Genomic DNA, 21,739 nt, shown 5'->3' with positions numbered 1-21,739 from the left:
ACAATAACAGACTAAACCTCTGGAAATGTAAGCTAGTTCAATTAAATGTTTCCCTTTATAAGAGTTGCCATGATCAGGGTGTCTCTTCACAGCAATAGAAACCCTAAGACACATTGACTGGTGTGAAACTCATTGAGTAGACCAGGCTGACTAGTCTGCCTCTGTCTCCCAAGTGCTGAAATTAAAGGCATGTGCCACCACATATGACCCCAGAACATTCTTTTGTCTGCCTCTCCAGACATGCCTGGGATTGCAGGCAGATGCCACTGTGCCTGGCATTTACATGGGCTCTGAGAATCAAAACTCACAACATGTTTGCATGACAGGATCTTTATCTTCTGAGCCATCTCCCCAGTTCCAGAAGAATTTCATTTCTCTCCACAATCCCATTATTAACTGGAGAGTGACATATGACACTGTCTCCAATAGTCACCTTTTTCTGGTGTCCCTTAATTGTCAGTTGCTCCCTTCTTGTATCACTTAAGGCAGACTCATCTTCCTGGCTAGCTCCTGCCAGCCCACACCGTTGATGTTTGCTGGCTAGCTCTTCCACTAGCCCACCTGAATGCTGTGGTGGTATCTCAAGCTTAACCTGGAGAATTTAGATGGCAGCTTTGTGCCATTATTTGATTCCACAGTTATCTTTTATTCTCTTGCCTTTCCCTCATACTTTTAATCTCGCTTTTTTAAATACCATTTGTTTAGTGAGCTAAGGTGAATACTATAAATTTTATTCTAATCACAGCATGCCCTCAGTCACCTAAGGCATGAAAAAGCTGACTTTGGAAGTCTACAAGTACTCTTTTGCTTGGTCCTACGCTATTCGGGATCACATCAGCCCTTCGACCAATTCAAATACTGTGAGAAATAATCCAGCATACCATTCTGTTCGCTGTTAAGTCGGTTGTCTCAATTGCCTTTCCTTACACAGTATTTCCTGAGTTCCCACCTTCTGTGGTGAGAGCATTGTACAGTTAGTGGTTTTGGAATAATCTTCTACTTGTAAGTGACTGAAGGATAATGCCATTGTGAAAACACTCCCCATTGTGAAAAGCCACGATGAAGGACAGGCCAAGAAGGAGAGTATTTCCTAACAAGACCCTGAACCTTTAATATGGAGCATTAGGGAATCATACAGAACTACAAAACGAACTATATAAACAATCGGAATGGCAAAGACTTTGACATTTTCAGGACGGAGAGTCCTTGAACAGAATATCTTCTGTAGCTATAGTTTGCTTGATGTGGGTTCCAAGAAAAATTCTAGACCTTAAAATGTGCATTTAGAGCAATGGTAAGCGAGGTCTTTGAAAGGGTATCTAGTCAAAAATGGGACTGAAAATACAAGGGGATCAAAGTCTCCAGCTGTGGTAGAATAGCATTCTTCATTCTGGTAAAGCTCACGAGCAGGCAGGTAGATCAGAGAAAAGCAGGCAAGAGTTTTTGGACCTCATCAAAGCCCTTGGCTGGATCTGTTGTGAAATCCTCATTTACAGCTCAGTTGTGTGATTGTGTAACCAATTAAAATATTCAGTCCAGAGGCCATGGATAATGGATTAATGTCCTCCCTCAGAGAAAGAAGTCTAGAGGCAGGTCCTAGGGAACCCTTCTTCTGCTTCTCTTTTCCTCAACGATCCAAATGAGGATTTAGAAAGCAGTCTTACCAGATTTGTCCCTGACTTAGAGTCAGAAAGCAAGCAATTCCCTGGAGCATGAAATTGACATATAAAGAGATCTTGATGAGCTTGGAATTGTCATAGGAAATATAACAGGAATAAATGGCAAGTCTTATATTAGGGTCCTGAACTAATCTGCCTGAGTGAAGTGGAAAAAAAGATGGCTTGGGAATAAAGTAGGAGCTCCAAGTTGACAGGCATCTTGTTATGATTCAGTAGTGAGCTGGGCCTGCCAGCACCACTGTCACCATTTAAAGTTGTCATGCCAAATGTAGCCTAGCAGGCATTCAACTGCAACTATTTCTTTCACAACAGTTAAAAGGTGGTGCTTAGGTTTAACGTCATTCACATGCCAAGGTAGATAGATGCCAGGGATGCTAAGTAGTGTCTATCCGAATCCCAAGCACTTCTACCTCTAGAGCTTTTCAGTGCAAGGACCTCTAAGCAGCATGTCCATTGCCTACTGAATATCAAACCTTGGATGCATTTATTTCTGATTCATCTGAGTTCATTGGCAAATGATCTGAGAGCTGGAAAACTTCTTAATGGAAAGCAGAGATCTTATTTGCCTTTCTAAATGTGTGGGCTAACCCTATAACTTACATTGCCCAAGATCTACTCAGTAGAAATACTCTCAAAAAGCAATCTCATATATATATATATATATATATATATGATTTTATCAGTTATTTTATGGTTTCATATATGTGCTCAATATATTTTGATGATATACTCCCCAGCTTCTTCCTCTAATTCCTCCCAGATTCATCCACACTGTATATCTCCTTCTCCACTCATTCCCAACTTCATGTCCTTTCTTTTTAGAATGCCCTGAGTATGATTTGTGCTGCCCTTATACTCGTGTGTGTGGAGTCATCCACTGGAGCATGGTCAACATACCAGTGGCCACACCCTTAAAGAAAACTGATCTTCCTTCCCCGAGAAGCTATTCACTGCCCATAGTTCCTTAGGAGTAGCAACTCATGTGGCCCTCCCCACCTCATGATGCAATTAAAAAGAAGCTTCTTCAGTGAATACTAATTTTATTTCATAAACCATTGGGGCTTCTTAAGTGCTTTTAAAGGTACACCTTACTGAAACAATAACTTCAGGTTGTATCAAGAAACTATAGCTGTTAGGACTTTATGGTGCTTCAACTTCGCCACAATAGAGAATGAAAGGCGTGTTTCTCTTCCTTTTTTTCACATATTTTCTGACCAACTCTCTCATACTTTCTTGCTGTAGCAAGAAGAGCAAAGATAAGTAGTGGGATCAATATGATGGAATGAGTTTATCAATTGAGTGAACTGCATAGTCTTGGTGCAGAAGTGTTCATTTGGGGTGCTTCTGACTTCATAATCAACTCTGCCCATGTTTGAAGTATGGTAATGGGAGGCACTCCGCTAAGAAGCCTTGACTCATCTGCATGAACTGTCATAACAACATGCTTTCTAAGCTCTAGTTGCTTGAATCTTGAAAACCCCAGAAATTTGTTTTGACTCTAAAATGTAATTAAATATTTATCCTCCAAAAAATTTACATCAGGAAAGATTATTAAAGCCATAGAAATGATAGTGATTTGAATTTAGAAGAAATAAATCCAAAGAAATAAGCACAACATGCAACATTCCCAGGCCCAGCTCTGGACATACAGGTCTCAAATACTGGCTTTGCCTGGTGAATTCCCCAGAACCTTACCTTCCAGAGCAATCCCCATGTTCCTAAGCCTGGCTGTAGACATGCAGCACATGCAAGGGTCTTGCCGACTGAGTTTCCCCAAAACCTCACCTGCCTGCCTTCTCCATACCCCCAGCTTAGCTCATGATATACAGTCCTAGCACTGTCCTTGCCTAAGCTGAGTTTAAAGAAGATAGGAAGAAAGAGTTCAATGAAATTAAAGAGGGTGGGAATAAATGCCTGAGTGATGTTCAAGGAAACACAAACAAATAGCTGAGTGAAATGGTTAAGACAATTCAGGGTTTGAAAATTGAGTTCACTAAAGAGATAGAAATATTGAAGAGGACTCAAACTGAAATAAAAAATATAGTTATTATTATTATTATTATTATTATTATTATTATTATTATTATCTCAACCCAATTAGAAAACTCAGGGGAAAGAATTATAAGCAAAATGTACAAAATAAAAGATAGAATAGTAGAACTTGAAAATAAAGGACCACAAAAATAAAGATGAAAAAATTAGACATATGAAAGGAAAAATGTAAAAACTGAGGTACACCATGAAAAGAATAAATCTCTAAATAAACATAGAAAAAAGAGAAGAATCCCCCAGGTAAATGGCATAGCCTAGACATTCATCAGGATCATAAAAGAAAACTTCCCCCAAATTAAGGAAAGACATATGCATACAGATACAAGAAGCACACAGAACACCAAATAGACAAGATCAGAAAATAAACTCTCCATGGCATATTATAGTCAAAATATTAAATATACAGAACAAAAATAGGATACTGAAAGCTAAGAAGAGAACGAAAGAGGAGATGGAGGGAGGGAAGGAGAGAGAGAACCCAAGTGGCATATAAAGGAAAACCTATTGAAATAACAACTGAATTCTCAATGGAAATTTTAAAAAGTAGAAGAACATAGAGCAATATACTCCAATTTCTAAAAGACCTTGCATGGAGACCTATTTGACTGTACCTATCAAAAATATCTGCTATAGTTGAGGAAAAGAGAAAAAATCTATTATATAAACAGGCTAAAAGAACTCATCCACCTAACCAGCCTTTCAGAGAATGTCGAATTCAGTGTAATACTTTGTACTGAAGAGAGAAATAATCATAGCCAAAAGATTATAGAAATAAAATAAATGAAGCCAATATTTACTGAGACACAAAATAGGACTAAGACCAGAAACATTAAAATGCCAACAAAATGACAGCAATCAATACACAGTTTTATTAATAACTTTAAATATTATAGCATCAATTCTCCAACAAAAAATACAGGTTAGTTGAATAAACCAAGAAGCATAATCCATCTTCTGTTGCCTATAGCAAACTTATCATCTTCAATTATATGATCCACCTTCAAATTAAACAATGGACAAAACATATTCTAAGGAAAGAGGACCAAGAGGTAAGCAGGTGTTGCTATACTAATATCTGACAAAACAGACTTCAAACTAAAACTAACCACAATGAATAAAGGATACTTCATTCTATCTGAGGAACAGTTAAGAAGATACTACTATCCTATGCATATATACACCAAATTCTGGTGTACCCAATTTCATAAAAAGCATACTACTGAATTAAAGACACAGATCACCATTGTATAGGGTTTCTATTGCTGTGAAGAGACACCATGACCATGGCAACTCTTAGAAAGGAAAGCATTTAATTGGGGCTGGCTTACAGTTTTGGAGATTTAATCTATTGTCGTCATAGCAGGAAGCATGGCAGCATCCAGGCAGATGTGGTGCTGGAGAAGGAACTGAGAGCCCTGCATCTGGATCTGCAGGCAGCAGAAGGAGAGGTTGAGACACACTAGGCTCAGCTTGAGTTTCTGAGACCCCAGAGCTCACCCCCAGTAATACATTTTCTCAAAAAGAGCTACATCTGTTCCAGTAAGGCCACATCTCCTAATAGTGCCACTCCCTAGTGACCAAGCATCTATACAAATGAGTCTGTGGGAGTCATTCTTATTCAAACTACCACATTCCACTCCCTGGCCCCCATAGGTTTGTAGACTTAGCATAATATAGAAGTGCATTCATTAGCATAATATAGAAGTGCATTCAGTTCAACTTCAAAAGTCCTCATATTCTATCACAGTCTCAAGCTTGTTTCAAAGTCCAAAGTCTCTTTTGATATTCATGGCAATCTCTTAACTGTATCCCATGTAAAAATCAATTTGAAAGGCAGACCACATAATTCCAACATACAATGGCACAGGATAACCTTCACCATTCCAAAAGGTAGGGAGGGGAGCATAGTGAGAAAATACTGGACCAAAGTAACACCAAAACCCACCTGGGCAAACTCCAAACTGCGTCTCTATGGCTGAGGTCAAAGTGTTCTTCAGATCTCCATCTCCTTTCAGCTTTGTTGACTATGATACACTTCTTTCTCTTGGACTGGTTCCACTCCCTGTTAGCAAGTCACCTCAGCATGTATCCTATGGCTCAGGCATCTCCAACATTTTGGGTTCTCCAAGACAATCCAGACTTCACCTTCACAGCTTCCCATAATACCCTTAGGCCTCCATTCAGGGACACCCCTGAAACATGCATGCCTGGCCTCAGTGGCTTTCCGTAGCCTTAGAGGAAGATTACATAACCCCTTCTTTCTATCCCTTACTCTAAAATCAGAACCATGTGGCTAAAGCTGCCAAGTTCTGCTTCTTGCTGGGGCTGGATATGGCTTCCTTGTTTAATTACATTACATCTTTACCAACTTTCTGTTTTCTCTGGTTTTCACTGCCTAATCTTGGCTGTTCTGAAACTCAATCTGTAGACCAGGCTGGCATCAAACTCAGAGATCTACCTGTCCCTGCCTCCTGAGTGCTAAAATTAATGGTGTGTACCACCATACCCAGCCCTAAGCTTTTCTTTAATTCTTTTTCACAAGTTGGAAGCTAGCTTAGCTGGGTGGGCTCTTGCCCTGAGGTTACCACTCCCTTTATTCCATTTAACATCAGGTTTTTCTTGAATCTGTTTATCTCCTTAAACACAGGACCTAGTTCCATTCCACTTCCTGGTGCCCATTTTCTCCTCAAGTTGTACATTTTGTAACTTTCCTTGCTCAGCCTGCCCCTGGTCCCTATACATCTGCATAAGCATGGCTATGAATAACCACACAACACAGTCCACACTAGTCTGTTTTGAGATTTCCTCTACCAACACAATTAATTCAAAACTCTTCAATTTAGTCTCAGGCAGATTTTTTTTGGGGGGGGGGACATGAACAAAAAGCAGCCATATTCGTCACCAAAATATCAAAAAAAAAAATGGTCTCTAGGTCGCATACAAATATTCTCCTCTGAAACCTCTTGAGTCAGGTACCCACAGTTCAAGTCACCCTCCATGCCATCTTCTATGTTCCTACTAGTATGGCCCATTAAGGCCCACTTAAAGCATTCATCCGTTTTTCGAATCCAAAGTTCCAAAGTCTGCATTCCGTCAATAAGTACCATGGTTGGGCCTATCACAGCTATATCCCAGCCCTGGTACCAACACCACACTCTACTCAGCAGTACACAGAAGTTTCCCTAAAACAGATCACACTCTGGGACACCAGACAAATCTTTACAAAATCAGAAAAAAAGTGAAATAACTTTGTGTATCCTATCTGGCCATAATGCAGTGAAACTTAAAATCGATAGCAAGCAAGTCTCTAGTAAATATACAAACTCATGGAGATTAAACAACTCATTAGCAAGTGATGGATCAAAGAAGAAATCAGAAAGGAATAAAAACATTTCTATAAATAATTGAAAATGAAAATACAACACCATAAATTTACTGGGCCATACTAAAAGCAGCCATAAGAAGGGAACTTAGAGCTTTCAGCACCTACATTAAGTAATAAGAGCATTGTCTTAGTTAGTTTCTATTACTGAGATGAAACACCATGGCCAAGCAATTTGGGCTGGAAAGGGTTTATTTCAGCTTACAGTTCCACATCATATTCCATCACTAAAGAAAGCCGGGACAGGAACATGAAGGTAGGACCTGATGCAGAGGCCATGGATGAGTGCTTCTCACTGGCTTGCTCTTCAAGGTTCTCCACCTGGTATTTTATACCATCCATACCCACCTGCCCATGGGTGGCAGCACCACTAGTGAGTTGGACCCTCTCACATCAATTATTAATAAAATAGCTAGCTCACAGGCTTGTCCAAAGGCCACTCTGGTGGGGGCATCTTCTCAAATGAGGTTCCCCCTTCCCCAAATGACTCTAGGTTGTGTGAGGTTTACAAAACATTAGCCAGCATAAACACAAATAAGTAATTCAATGATGTAGCTCAAGAATTTAGAAAAACAGAAACATAACAAACCCAGTAGATAGGAAGAAATAATAAAAAAAAATCAGAGCAGAAATGGATGAAATAGAAACATTGCAAAGCATCACTGAATATAAGAGCTGGTTCTTTGAAAAGTTAAACAAGATCGATAAACAATTGGCCCAATTAAACAAAAGACAGAAAGGGCAGTCCCAAATTAACGTAATTAGAAATAAGCAGAGAATTTTTGTAACAGACACCATAGAAATTTAGAAAATTATAAGAGAATATTTAAAAGCCTATAATCTATTAAACTGAAAATTTGGAAAGAAATGGATGAATTTCTAGATTCATCCAAAGTACCAAAATTCAATCAAGAAGTGATCAACAATCTAAACAGACCCCGAGAAGAAAAGAGACCAAAATAGCGAGAAAAAGTCTTTGGACTAAGTCCAGGCTCACATGGTTTCACAGCAGAATTCTACCCGAATTTCAAAGATTTATAACCACTACTTCTTAAATTACTCAAAAAAGAAAAAGAAACAAAAGAAATACCTCCTAACTCTTTCCATTAAACCATCATCGCTCTAATACCATAGCCAGATAAATACACAATGGAGGGAATGGGAGAGACAAGAAAGGGAAAGAGAGAGAGGGAGATGGAGAGGGGAAGGGGTGGAGACAGGGAAAGAGGGGGAGGGAGAAAGAGAACACTGAAGTAAAATATCCCTCATGAACATAGATATAAAAATCATCAATAAATAAAATAAAATTTTGTAAATTTTGTCAGTTTGTAAATAAAATAAAATTTACAAACTGAATTCAGGCATAAATCAAAAAGATCATCTCCCATGACTTTGTCCTCAGAGGGATGGTTCAACATATGTAATTCAATAAATGTAATGAGTTATAAAAGTGAACTTAAAGACTAAAATCATAGTCATCTCAATATATGCAGGAAAGGCTTTTATAAAATAGCCTCCATGATAAAAGTCCCAGACAGAGTAGGTATGGAGGAACATACCTCAACAAACTAACAGCTGTATATGACAAACCTACAGCCAGCATTATGCTTAATTGACAAAATTCAAAAACATCCCATTAAAATCAACAAGACAGAGCTGTCCACCCCTTCAATCCCCTTCCACTTTTTTGCAATACAGTGCCCAAAGCACTTAGTTCAAGCAGTAAGACAATAGAAGGTTAAAGAGATGGTTCAGTGGTTAAGAACCCTTGTTGCTCTTACAAAGGACCTGGGTTCAGATCACAGATACTACATGGCAGCTCATAAGCATCTGTAACTCCAGTTCCAGGGGACACGACACTCTATTCTGAATTCTGTGGGCACCAGGCATGCATGCAATGCACATTCATACATGCAAGGAAAACACTCATACACATAAATTAAAATGAATGCAAGACCTGTACAATGAAACACCAGTTGATATGCCACTGTGGATGTAGGAAATCTCACAAGGCCCTACCTCTAAATGAAGCAGTATAGGCAGTCAATGGCAGCTGAAAAGAAGAGACTTAGTTTTCTGCAGGGACAAACCTCCTAATAGGTTGTCCAATCGTAAGTGGTCAGCCCTAAACCCAAATACATATGAATGACACTAAGTGATATCACCAGGATATCAATGCATATACATGCAATAATAATGAAATAAGAAGTTACAAACTTGAAAGAGTAGGGGAACATGCGAGGAGTTGATGGAGAAGAGGAATCATACAGTACTCGTGTTGCGATTTTTAAAAGTAAATTGCTAGATCCTAGAGCATGAACTTTGTAGATGACAATGTTGTGTTGCAATTTCAAAAAGTTCACCACTGAGGGAAAAGGATGGATGGCTAAGCTGGTAAAGGCACTTGCTGCCAAGCCCACTGACCTCAGTTCAAGCCCCCAAATCTACATGGAGGAAGAAGAGACCTGACTCCTCCAAGTTATTCCTTGATCTCTACACCATGCCATGGTATGTGCACACACACAAACAAGCACACACACACACACACACACACAAGAAATAAGGAAATAAATGTAAAGCTAACAAAAAAGTTTTAGCAGTTCAGCATGTACACACACACACAAACAAATAAATGGGTGGATAAAAATAAATGTAAAACAAAATCATAAACGTTTGACCCACCTGACAGACCTTTCTAGCACTTCAGGATGTCTCTTCAGGAGAGCAGAGCCGACTGAGGATGACTGAGCTATATGAAAGAAACCTGAAACAGGGCTTTGGTCATTTCCCCCAAGTTTCCTCTTCCTTGGAAGCTAACACACTGACAAATAGTGCAGCCAACAGCATGCTTTCCTTCTGACTCAGACAAGAGAGGCTTGATACAAACAAGCTGTCTTGTTTGTCCCATTATTAGCATTTCACTTACTGGATGGAACTATTTGGACCCATAGGTCAAGTGAGCTGCATCTACAATCTGCTTAGGATTTGGCAGCTTCTACTTTGCATGGGCTTGATGGCAATGGTGGAACTTTATGCTCAATAAATCTGTGAACTTGACATAGAGCAGGCAATAGAAGTCTAGGAAAATCAGCGCTTGCTGTCAACCAGGGTAGCCTACTGAAAGAGTTCCTATCAGCTCTGCCTCCCAGCTCTCTCAGGAGCTAAAAGCTGGCTGTGTGCAGAGCACTGGTCTTGCCTGTTAATCATGCTGTGCAGCTGAATGGCTGCCTATAAAACTGCCTTTATCTTGAATGCCTGCTTGCCTGTACTTTGTTGACTGTCCTCTCGAACAGAAATACCTGGGAAGCATTTCTTCCACTCTCTCCCGAAACTGGAGCCATTGTTGCCAACTTGCAATGAAGAAATAATCTTGAAAATTAGATAGTTTCTTCAGAATCTGTAAGTAGCAGCCTTGACTGTTCTTTCATTTGGGAAATAATATCAAAAATATTTCCAAGAATGGAGAGAATTGATTTCATCATGACAACTACTGAAGCACATTTTCTCCTTTCAGACAGGTTTTTAGGGCTAGTACTAGGGATTTCCTCTTTATTAAAAATCCCTCTACAAGGAGACCTGCTTAATGGGAATTCTTCAGATCTTTCCTTACCAGTAGTTGAGTTTTTTATTGTTAGTACTAAAAGGCTGATTGAATACTTCTAGTGCATGGCCAGTTTCGGCCATTTGCTAAGCACCCTTCTGCCTATTAATTTTCTTAAGTGGTCTTCTTTGTTGGACTAGCACATTATAACTGAACTAGGAAAATAGATACAGTAGATACAGAACTAGGGAGAGACCTCTCCTCAGTGACCAGTAACAATGAACTCTACCTCTCTCTCTTAGCTCCGGCCTTGTCCCTCTTTCTTTTGGACTCTGGGAATGATGGATCATTGGTGATCTATATCCTAAGAGATGCAGGACTCTGGATTTTCTGTGAATTGGAGTGGACAAGGGGTGTCACTAGTTTTTGCTTTAATATGGATAGAGGGGCCTTAAACTCCCTCCTAAGTCAACTGGGAATCTCGAATTAGTCTAGGATCCTATCAGCAGGCTATGACAGGAAGTCCGAGCACTCTGTCTGGGAAAGCAGAAGAGGTGGATGAACACAGAGGAACGCCAGTCACCAGTGTAGAAATGGTGCCAACCGAAAAGCCTTGTAGGACCCTCCAGGCCAACCTCATTAGTATAGCAGTTGCGACCTCTGTGAAGCTGGCAGGCACTGGCCAGCCCAGGAGGCTGCTTTGTATGGTCAGCGTGTTTCAGAAAGAAGAGCTAAGGAAGTGTTTGTTAGACCTAGTGTCTATCTTCAGTTACAACCTGACAACATTGGGACCTGACTTGGGATTCAGTGAATCTGAGTTTTAGAGCCAATGGTCACTGTCCACGTGGTCCCAAACAGGTTTCTGTGTTGGTGTCCCTATCTGTACAAAAAGAGGGCTTTTATGGATTACAATCTCTGTTTTTTACTTCTAATATTAAGACTTAGGATTCTAAGTTTTATTATAAAATAGGGGAGGACAAAACAAGATCCAGTCCATTTATCTCAGCTGCTTGTTCCTATTAAAAATATTGCAGAAAAGGACTGCCCTTCCCCTGTGCCTCTCATGAACACGGCACCTCCCTGCCCAAGCAAAGCTTTCCAATTTAAAGAAGATCTTGTGCCATATGGAGGGAGACAGCAAAGATGATCATCCTCATTTTGAAGGGGAGGAATTCAAGACTCAGAACTGTCAAGTGACTTGAAAGTGAGTGGCGCTCCAAGGCCCATGCTCAGTGTGTTAACAAGCTTGCATGCTTGCCTTTGTCTGCTGTTTTGACTGGCATCTGGGCTCCAATGTGACGCGTCTATAAACTGTTTCAACAGTCAGGGGTGATGGCCTGCTGAAATCTCTACAAAATCAAACAATTCCAAGCACTTTTCTCCTTGTTCAGCATTTCCAGTTAACCCTATATGAAAAGTCTAGGGAAATACCATTAGAAAACCATTTCCAGGAGATAAAAAAATGTGTTTGAAGCCTTTGGGGCCATAGCCTATGAGTAAATCAGGGCGAAACAACTAGACCGACAACCAGCCCCTGTTCCTGCTTCCTTTGTTAGTCAGCTGAGGGACTCCCCGAGAGCCAACCATCACCGAGAGGAATGACTCCCAAACCAGAAGAAGGGCTCTTTCCCTAAGTAGAGTTTAGTACCAGAGAATGCATGCATGCTAGTATGTTTATGTGCATCTACTTCTCTGGGTGTGTAGTCCAGTTTATTAGTGTCACGGCATACAGAAAAGACTGAAATGCTTTCCTAAAACCCTCCCATACAACCTCAGTTTTAACTAGCTGTGGAAAAGCTTAGACTAAGTCAGTGGACATTTGTTGCAAAGGAAACAAGCTCATGCATTGTCAGGCCCTTCAGTTTGGATGATCAGTTCTAATCCGAGAACTACTGCATTTCACAAAGGGCAAACCTCTCTCTTCTGTTTCCTTGAAGGTTAGGTCTGCTGCAGTGGACAGGGTAACAAGGCCAGCATTACCATCACTGCTTTAACAGTCTTGGTCTGCCCTCGTTTCTTGCTGTTCCCAAGTTCCAGAAAACTCTGTTTTCTGCTTGCCATGATGAGTGGTCACCGTGTGTTGATTAGTTTTAGAGTCAAGTAAGTTTTCTCATCATGGCCAGCTGAAGAAACAGCTTGCTCTCAATGAACTTGGTGGTTTAGACAATTTCCGGCTCTCTGCAGCAGTATTCTGCAGTCTAAGCCCAGTGGATGGGACCATGGAGCAATTGCATTTGCCAGGAAGCTTTGGTCCTGACCTGATTTATTACTGAGTGGCAGTTCACACTAAGGAATGTGCATTTTAAACTCAGATGACATGAAGAAATCCTGAAAGTCAATATGGGGATATTGCAGGTTCCTGTGAAACAGCAGCAGCACTGTTCAAAGCAGCAGCGACAGAAGCCTGCTAGCATCGTGCCTCAGCTTTGCAAGTCACTCCGTGATCAACAGGGCCACCAAGGAAGGGTTTCCAGCACTGCTTTCTCAACAGCCAAACAATGAGCAAATGCATGGTGGTGTCCAGTTTCAAAAGGAACCAATCTTGCTTAATGTGGAGGTTATAAACACTCATTTCCTCCAAAAATCTTAGAAGATGTTGCTTAATCCTTTCTTTACAAAGGACAGCTTTCTACAGCCCTGGATTGGAGGAAGGAGTGAAAACAATTTGAACTTGATAAAAGCAACTTTATTAGGACATAATTCACACACCATAAATTTACGCATTGAAAGTGTCTAATTCTCTTTTAGTGTTTTCATAGAGATGGGCAATCATCCCCACAATTAATTCCTGAATAGTTTGATCACCCTCAGAAGAACCCCACTACTTGTTACAATCTGTTCACATTTTCCCAGACTCCAGCTATAAGCAACCCTTACATGTTTATAGATTTGCCTGTTCCGGACATTTCATACAAATAGAATCATAGTGGGCTGGAGAGGTGACTCAGCAGTTGATGCCACTTGCTGTTCTAGCAGAAGGCCTGCAGGGCATCTACATGTACTCAGAAGCATCTATAACTCTGATTCTATGGGCTCTGATGCCCTCTTCTGGTTCTGCAGGCACCAGGCATGCATGTGGTACACATACTTGCAAGCAAAACACACAAGCAAAAAATAAATAAATAAATCTTAAAAAAAATAACAAGTGGTAATAATGAATAGTCATCCCTAAAGCATAGACATACAATCAATGTACAGACTGAGCAGGTTGTATTTATATATTTAGAAATGTGTGTGTTTGTGTGTGTGTGTGTGTGTGTGCAAAACAAGAATTAATGAAAATCAAGGCCATGGATTTGAAAGAGAGCAAGGAGGGATATATGGGAGGATTTAGAGGAAGGGAAGATAGGAGGAATGATGCAATTATACTATAATCTCAAAAATTAAAAAGAAATAATAAACAAATAAATAAATGGAAACAAACAAAAACAGAATTAATCCTCATATAGTCTTTTCCTTACAGCGCTTACAAGGTACATCTGTATACTAGTGCTTGTCAACCCTTCCTTCCGTTCTAATGCTGAGGAATAGTGCTATAGAGTAGATACTCTAAATTGTGTTTATCCACACACACCTCAGTGGGTATTTGGGGTTATTATGCATAGTACCCGTAGGAGTGTTTGGGTCTAAGGTTTTGGAGCCACGAGTGGAGTTTCTGCATTGCATGGCCACTCTGCACTCAACTGCTTCTCATAGCGGCTGCACTCTTACATATCCAGCAGCATAGGAGGTTTCCAATTCCTTGGCATCAGCTTTAGAGTTTTCGTCTTTCATTTATTTATTTATTTATTTATTTACTTTTGAGACCGGGTTGTGTGAATCCTAAACTAGCTATGTAGCCAAAGATGACCTTAAACTTCTTTTTTTTTTTTTTTTTTTTTTTTTGGTTTTTCGAGACAGGGTTTCTCTGTGGTTTTGGAGCCTGTCCTGGAACTAGCTCTTGTAGACCATGCTGGTCTCGAACTCACAGAGATCCGCCTGCCTCTGCCTCCCAAGTGCTGGGATTAAAGGCGTGCGCCCACCGCTGCCCAGCTGACCTTAAACTTCTGATCCTCTTGTCTACACCTCCCAAACACCAGGATGGCAAGTATGCGCCCTCCATCGGTTTTCTGTGATGCTGGGGATCACATGTCAGCTAGGGCTTAGTGCACACTAGGCAGGTACTCTACCAACTAGGCTACATCCCCAGGCCCACTTGTAGTTTTTTTAAATTAAACTTTTTCAAAGTGAAAAGTGACATGTTCCAATATTAATATGTTTATTAACACAAAACTATAATTATATGCCTTGCAGCTCTTGCATAGTGTCAAAACAGCCCCTTCAAATGCACAGGAATGTTGAATAACATTATGCATGACTAAGCTCACTTGGGTTCCAGTACACTAAATCACTGAAGCCCTTGACCAAGGAACTAAACCCTGACAAAGGTTCTAGGGAAGCTTTTCTCTAGTTTATGTACACCCTGCAGACCCGATCAACAAACGCTTCCTGTAGGCAGTGGTTCTCAACCTGAGGGTCGCCTTTTTCACAGGAGTCACATATCTGATACCCTGAATATCAGATATTTACATTATGGCCCAAAACAGTAGCAAAAATACAGCTATGAGGTCGCAATGAAAATAATGTTCTGCTTGGGGTCACCACAACGTGAGGAGCTGTATTAAAAGTCACAGTGTTAGGAAGGGTGAGAACCACTAATCTAAGGTGACTGACACATCAAAAACTTGACTCCTCTCTGGAAGAGGACCAGAGTATCAGACAAATAACTTCCTACCAAGGGCCACAGGAACACAGAGGAAGCCTTTAAGCAGTGAGCTCTTTCTGTTCAAGTCTGGCCTCTTTCTGTACATCCCTGGTCTAGTTCTCTGGTCTAAGATGTCCTCTTTGATCTGTAACTTAGATTGTTAGTACAGATAGTGATTAGTGATGATGGTTAACCAGTGTCCTCTGGACCAGGATGGTCTGAGGCTTGTGACAGTAGTATGATAGTCTATTGCTTGGGAAACATTTTCTTCCTGTCCTCAGCTCTGTCTTCCTTTCTACTATCCATGCTGGAAGTCTAGAGAACAGTGTTCTCAGCCTGCTGGTGTATACAGAGCCAACCAGCAAGCTGTACAACTTCTCCCCATCTCCCTCCTTAGTCCTGGCCCAGCCAGTACCCAAACATGGTAACTGTGGTAGTGAAGGTGTAGGCTGCCTCTCCAGGACACAGATGCAAGCCTTTGTTCAGAAAACTCCAAATACTGCCCCCACCCTGACTTATCCTTTTATGTTGGATTTGGAGAAGATAAAATGGGAAAATATGAAATCAATAGAATGGTGTCTTTTAAAGGCAGGCCAGCCTTTTGGGATGTTGTTTGGTTTTGAGTTTGTTTTGATTTTACATTTTTTTCTTTAGAGTTGAATGAATGAGTAGCTGCTGTGATGTCCTTAGGTTTTGTGTTGCTAGCCGTGAAATAAGAGTCTCTATCCTCCACAGACTGGAAATGCTGAGCCTGTGTTAGCCCGGAACCTAATAACTGCCTCTGCAGTAATGGCGGTCTCTTTCACCTTCTTCATTTGCATGCGGACTGTACAGCATATACCATTTTGACCCTAGTATGTGATCAGTATCCCAGTTAAGCCCTCAGTTTTGGTTCCCAGAACACTCAGGAAAGGCTGAAGCAGAGACCATGTTGCCTTGTTTTTAAATAGGAAGGAAGATACAGATGTTTATAAACTGCTTGAGGCAAGAAAGACATGAAGAAATGTCTCAGAGGCAATATGAGGAATCAATGTGATTCTTGTTTGGAAATAATTAGATTTACAGTAAACTGAAAACATGGTAGAAAGAAGTCCCCTTTGCTCCTCACACGATCTCCCTCATTGTTACATGCTCCATACCAGCCATACGATGTGAAATGCAAGAAAAAATGGTACCATACTGATACAGGATCTCCCCCGCACACATTCTGTGTGTGTGTGTGGTGTGTGTATTTAAAAATTTGTTAGACATTTTCATGTTTCTAGACAAATATTTAGGAGTACAGTTGCTGTTATTTCTGCTTTTTTGTTTTCTTAAGAAGCTGCCGAATTTCCAGGGCAGGTGTATCATTTTAAATACCCACCAGCCGTGGATGAGTAATGTACTTCCTCCACATCCTTTCTAGAATCTGGTATTGTCACTAAATGTTTTCCAAAGACAGAAATATCCATACAGTGCTACTTAGAGCATTCAAAATGTTGTTCGAATCTTATGATTTTGATAGTACCCACTACTGTGATGAATACCGACCTACCATTATATACCCCAAGCAAACAAGGGCCCAAGCTAGCTTGTGATGGATATTTTCTTTTCCAAGTGACTAAAATGTTGTTTAGAATTTTTCTCTATACATTGCTGTGCAATTTTCTGTCTGGACAGTTGTTGTCTTTGGTGTCAGTGAATGTTCCCAGAAAGAGGTCATGCTCATATAGGTGATACTAATGTTTCTCTTAACACCACACAGAATAGAAGATTGCAGGCTGAACCTCCTCATAGACATGGTTGCCAACATTCTCAACAAATTGCTGGCAGATTGAATTGAATCACACCAAAACGATCATTCATCATTTAAGACTATCTGTGCCTAGAGGCTTCCTTTTGCCATACTAGGGGTGGGGGTTGGATTCAAACCAGAGCTTCCTACATGCTAGACAAGCTGTCTATCACTAAGGCACATTCCAGCCCTTTTGAACTTTCACGTCAGGAATTTTAACAATTTCAATTCCTTTGGTCACGTGTCCTTTAGAAAAATTGCTCCATTTCTTTAAAATTTCCAAATTTAATGTGTATAATAGTGTTTTCCTTATCTGCAGGGTGTGTAGTAAGCACTCCTTTTTCATTCGTCATAATTTTTAGTTTTCAGGTTTAATAACTTTACTTACTTTGTCAAATACAGCTTTTCCCATTGGGTTTATCTCTATTGTTTTTCTTTTCAGTATCATTTATTTTAATTTTTATCACTTCCTTCTGCTTGCTTTTGAGTTTCTATTTTCCTTTTCAAAGTGCTTTGAGAGCTTCAATATGCCCTCGCTTCTAATGCAAACATTTGATGCTCTTGGAACAATTTTGCTCATACTCTACAAGTTTCATTTTCATTCATAGTCGTAGTCAACACATTTATTTGCTTCAGAATTTTGACACAATTTTTAAAGCTAGAACTTTTGTTTCTAAGTGTTTTGAAAATTTCATCTCTTTTTCTATTATTGTTTTCTAGTTTGATTCCATTGTAGTCACAGAAAATACCATGTATTGTTTCAATCCTTCTAAATTTTTGTAGATCATTTTTGAGTTCACTTGTATATCCTATATTTTCAGCTCACTTGTTTAGAAGATGTCTTTTGTTATTGATGTCTTTATCATTATGTAATGTCGTTCTCCATTCTCAATAATTTTGTGCCCTAAAATCTAGCTTATCTAATATTACTGGAATAGTCTTGATCTCATTTATTGTTCACATAATTTGTTTCCTTCTATAATAGTTTTTCTTTATTCTTTAAAGTTTCACACATGTATACAATAAGTATGATCAAATCCATTCCCCATTTCCCTTTTCCAGCTTCCCTTCATATTCCCCTAATATGTCGCATTCCCACCTTCTTCTCTTGGTGCTGCCCATATGTGCAGGAGAGTGGTGCCATCCACTTGAGCATAGGTAGTTTATCAGTGGCCACTTTCTCACAAAAGAGTGCTTCTTCCTCCCCAACAACTATCTACTGTCAATAACTCCTCAGTATAGCATGGACTTGAAGATCACTTGCCCCTGTCTATGCCAAAATTTGACCTGGACTGACCTTATAATTGTCTTGTGCATGTAACAATAGCTGCTACGTGTTCAAAAATCTGATAGTCGTGTCATGTCCAGAAAACAGCTTTATATCCCCTTTCTCCATCCTCTGGGTCTTATAGTATTTCTGCCTCTTCCATGACATTTCCTGAGCCTGGAATGGGGCAACTAATAAAGATGTCCTATGACATACCAAAATTAAACTAAAATTAAATAAATAATTTAAGCATCTATAATCAGTGATAAGACTGAAACAGTAATAAAAAGCCTCACAACTAAAAAAAATACAGCTCAGAACCAGATGGATTCATAGAAGAATGCTACCAGAATTTTTAAAAATTACTTAGATTATCCCGTAAAGTAGAAAAAAAACACAAAGGCATCCTGTCTTTTATTTAACAAAACTAGCAGTCCCCTGATGATATCCAAATCAAGTCATTGCATAAAAATAAAATAAAATAAGATAAAATTACAGACTGATTTTCCTGATAAATAAAGATGCAAACATTTTCCAATACAATACTGGCAAACTGAATTAAAAATCACATAAAAAAGATCATTCATCATGACTAACCTGCTTTATTCCGTCAACTCAAGGATGATTCAACATACATATATCATTAAATGGACAAAAGATAACTCACATGGGCATCTCAATAGACACAGAAAAATTTGTGAACAAACCCCAACATCCTTTAATGACAAGTCATGGAGAGGCAAAAGATGGAGGAAGCATTCACCAGTATAATACAGGCTATACAACAAGCCTATTGCTAACATCATGCTAAATGGAGAAAAACTTCAAAAGAGTTCCCAATATGAACAGGAATAAGGCAAGGGTGTCCACACTCTCTCCATCTATTAATATAGTACTTGAAGTCATAGTCAAAACAACATAACAAAAGAAGGGAATAAAAAGGATACAAACAGGGAAAGAAAGCAAGGTATCCCTATTTGCAGATGATGATTCTATATATAAGAGACACCAAAGACTCCACAAAAAGTACTCTTAGAGATAATTAATTTGAGCCAAGTGGCAAGATACAAAATTGGCACACAAAGCCCAACAACCTTCCTGTATACCAATGACAAACAGACTGAAAAATAAAGGGAAACAATCTCATTCACGATAGCCACCCAAAGTATTTGGAAACAAGCCTGACTAAGAAAATTAAAAATCTTTATAATGGGAATTTTATGACACTGAAGAAAGAAATTTACACTGAAAGATGGAAAGTCATCCCATGCTCATGGGATCAAAGTGTTAATATTCTGGAAAGATCATCTTACCAAGAGCAATCTACTGGCTCAGTGCAATCATCTCAAATCAAAATTTCAATCCAATTAATCTTCTTAAATTATTATACTTGAGCAAACATCTTGAAATACTATATCATTAGGTTATCTTTTTTATCTTATTTGCCAAACTCTTAGGCCATTGTTTAATATACCTGCTGATATTAGTGGGGTTTTCTACCCATTTATATGTTTTCTTTCAGTTTCCCATAAGATTTTTCCCCAATTTTTCTTTTTACTAACTTTATATGCATTACTTGAGCAATATTTAGAATAATATTTGATTCATGTATAGTGTTTTTACTCTGTCTTTTTGTGGTAGTTGCCCTCAATACTACTGTCTGTGTGTGTTAAAATGAATGTACAACGAGTATCAACATTTTACTATCTTTAATGAAGTAGAAAACCCTGCATTTCTCTCTACCTTTTTACTTCTGTTTATAATGTAATTGTGTTAAATATTTCTGTCATACATATTTATAACTATATTAGACAATGTTATAATTGATAATTCAACAATCAACATAATTTATGAAATTTAAGCATGGAGGAAAATCTATTTTATTTAATCATATTGTTTTTCTCTTTCTATTGTTCTTTCTTCTTTGCCAATACATCATTTCTTCTTCAGTGGTTTTCTGTTTGGAGAACTCCCTTTAATTATTGTCTTAATAGACATGTGTTGTTGATAAATTCCCTTGGTTTCCCTCTATCTAAGATTGTCAAGATTCCCCTTTCACAGCTGAAACATTTCCAATAAGATTTTGTGTTGAAGCTCTCCCCCACAACCCTACATTTGAGAATCGTTACAATATTTTCTTGAGACTTCCATGGCTTCTGAGCAAATACTTGCCATCATTGAAATTAATGTCTCCCATAGGTAGTTTGTCTTTTCTCTGTCATTCTTTCCCAGTCTTTGGCTTCGCATTGCAGAAGTTGGACTGTTTCCTTCTGCTTTTGGTCCCATCCACCAAGGTTATCTAGGTCACTGTGGTTTCTGGTTCTAATATTTCAATTTCCTGAGATTGTCTCTTTGTTGAAAGCATTATTGTATCTCTTAAGAGAAGCATTTACATAACTGCTATTTTAAAATTCTAGTCAGGTAATTGTAATATTTGTATCTTCTTGGTGACATATCAATTAATAATTTTTTTCATTAAGCTTTAGACCTTTTGGTCTTGGAATAGCTGTCTTTTTACTAAAATCAGGATATTTTTAATATTTTAAAACTGGCCTTTATTTAAATCTTCTATTTTGATTGGTCTGGCAGGAAAGAGGGATAGCATCTTTCTTTTACCTGGTAATATAGAAGTCCAAGTAACCTAGACAACTTCTTTGACATAAAGTAGGCTGGGACCCCTCATTACTGCTAGGCAAGCCTGATGTATCCAAGTCCACACCAGACATCTCCTACCAGCATTCCTGTGGGGTTGACAGAAGTGTCTCATTGCTGCCAAGTAGGGGTACAGTAGACTCCCCTCCTTGGTCTTGGGTGGTGGAATGGGGTGACACTACAGTGTCTTTTCTGTTGCTTAGCTAGATTAGAATGGCTTGGGTTAAGGTTTTCTGTCTCAAAGGGCTCTTTCCTGGTCCTGAAAGCAAGCCTCTGTTGGAGAGCTTTTGTTTGTGCCCGTTGGCTTTTGAGGTTGCTGGTTTCTTTGGCTCTAAATCTAGTAAAATATTTGAAGCAAAAGAAATCCCAGGGAACTCATCAGTGTTACTCATTAGATTCCAAGGTCCCTCATCAATTTATATTCTCTCTATCTTCAGAATCCTCTGATGTTTGTTTTATATAACATGACAAAGGAGTTGTTTTCACTCAGTGGGAAAATGGGGGGAAGTGGTTTTCTGATTTTTATAAAATCAAGATTGTGGCACCTGGTACGATATAGGCAAGAAAGGTTACAGCAACGAAAGCTAACCCCGTATTTGAGTACCTTGACATAGGTTTTATCTCACATGTAGTTTGTGTAAAACATAA

At 39.2% G+C, this 21,739-nt stretch overlaps 1 protein-coding gene across 5 annotated transcripts in view; it reads left to right on the top strand.

Annotated features, from left to right (window-relative positions):
• Mamld1 (mastermind like domain containing 1) overlaps nucleotides 1–21,739 on the top strand; it is a 129,428-nt gene that overhangs the window by 44,829 nt on the left and 62,860 nt on the right. The window lies entirely within an intron of this gene.

This window comes from Chionomys nivalis, chromosome X (assembly GCF_950005125.1).
Source record: "Chionomys nivalis chromosome X, mChiNiv1.1, whole genome shotgun sequence".
In the NCBI taxonomy this organism is placed as follows: Eukaryota; Metazoa; Chordata; class Mammalia; order Rodentia; family Cricetidae; genus Chionomys; species Chionomys nivalis.
This window is presented reverse-complemented; position numbering and strand designations above follow the sequence as displayed.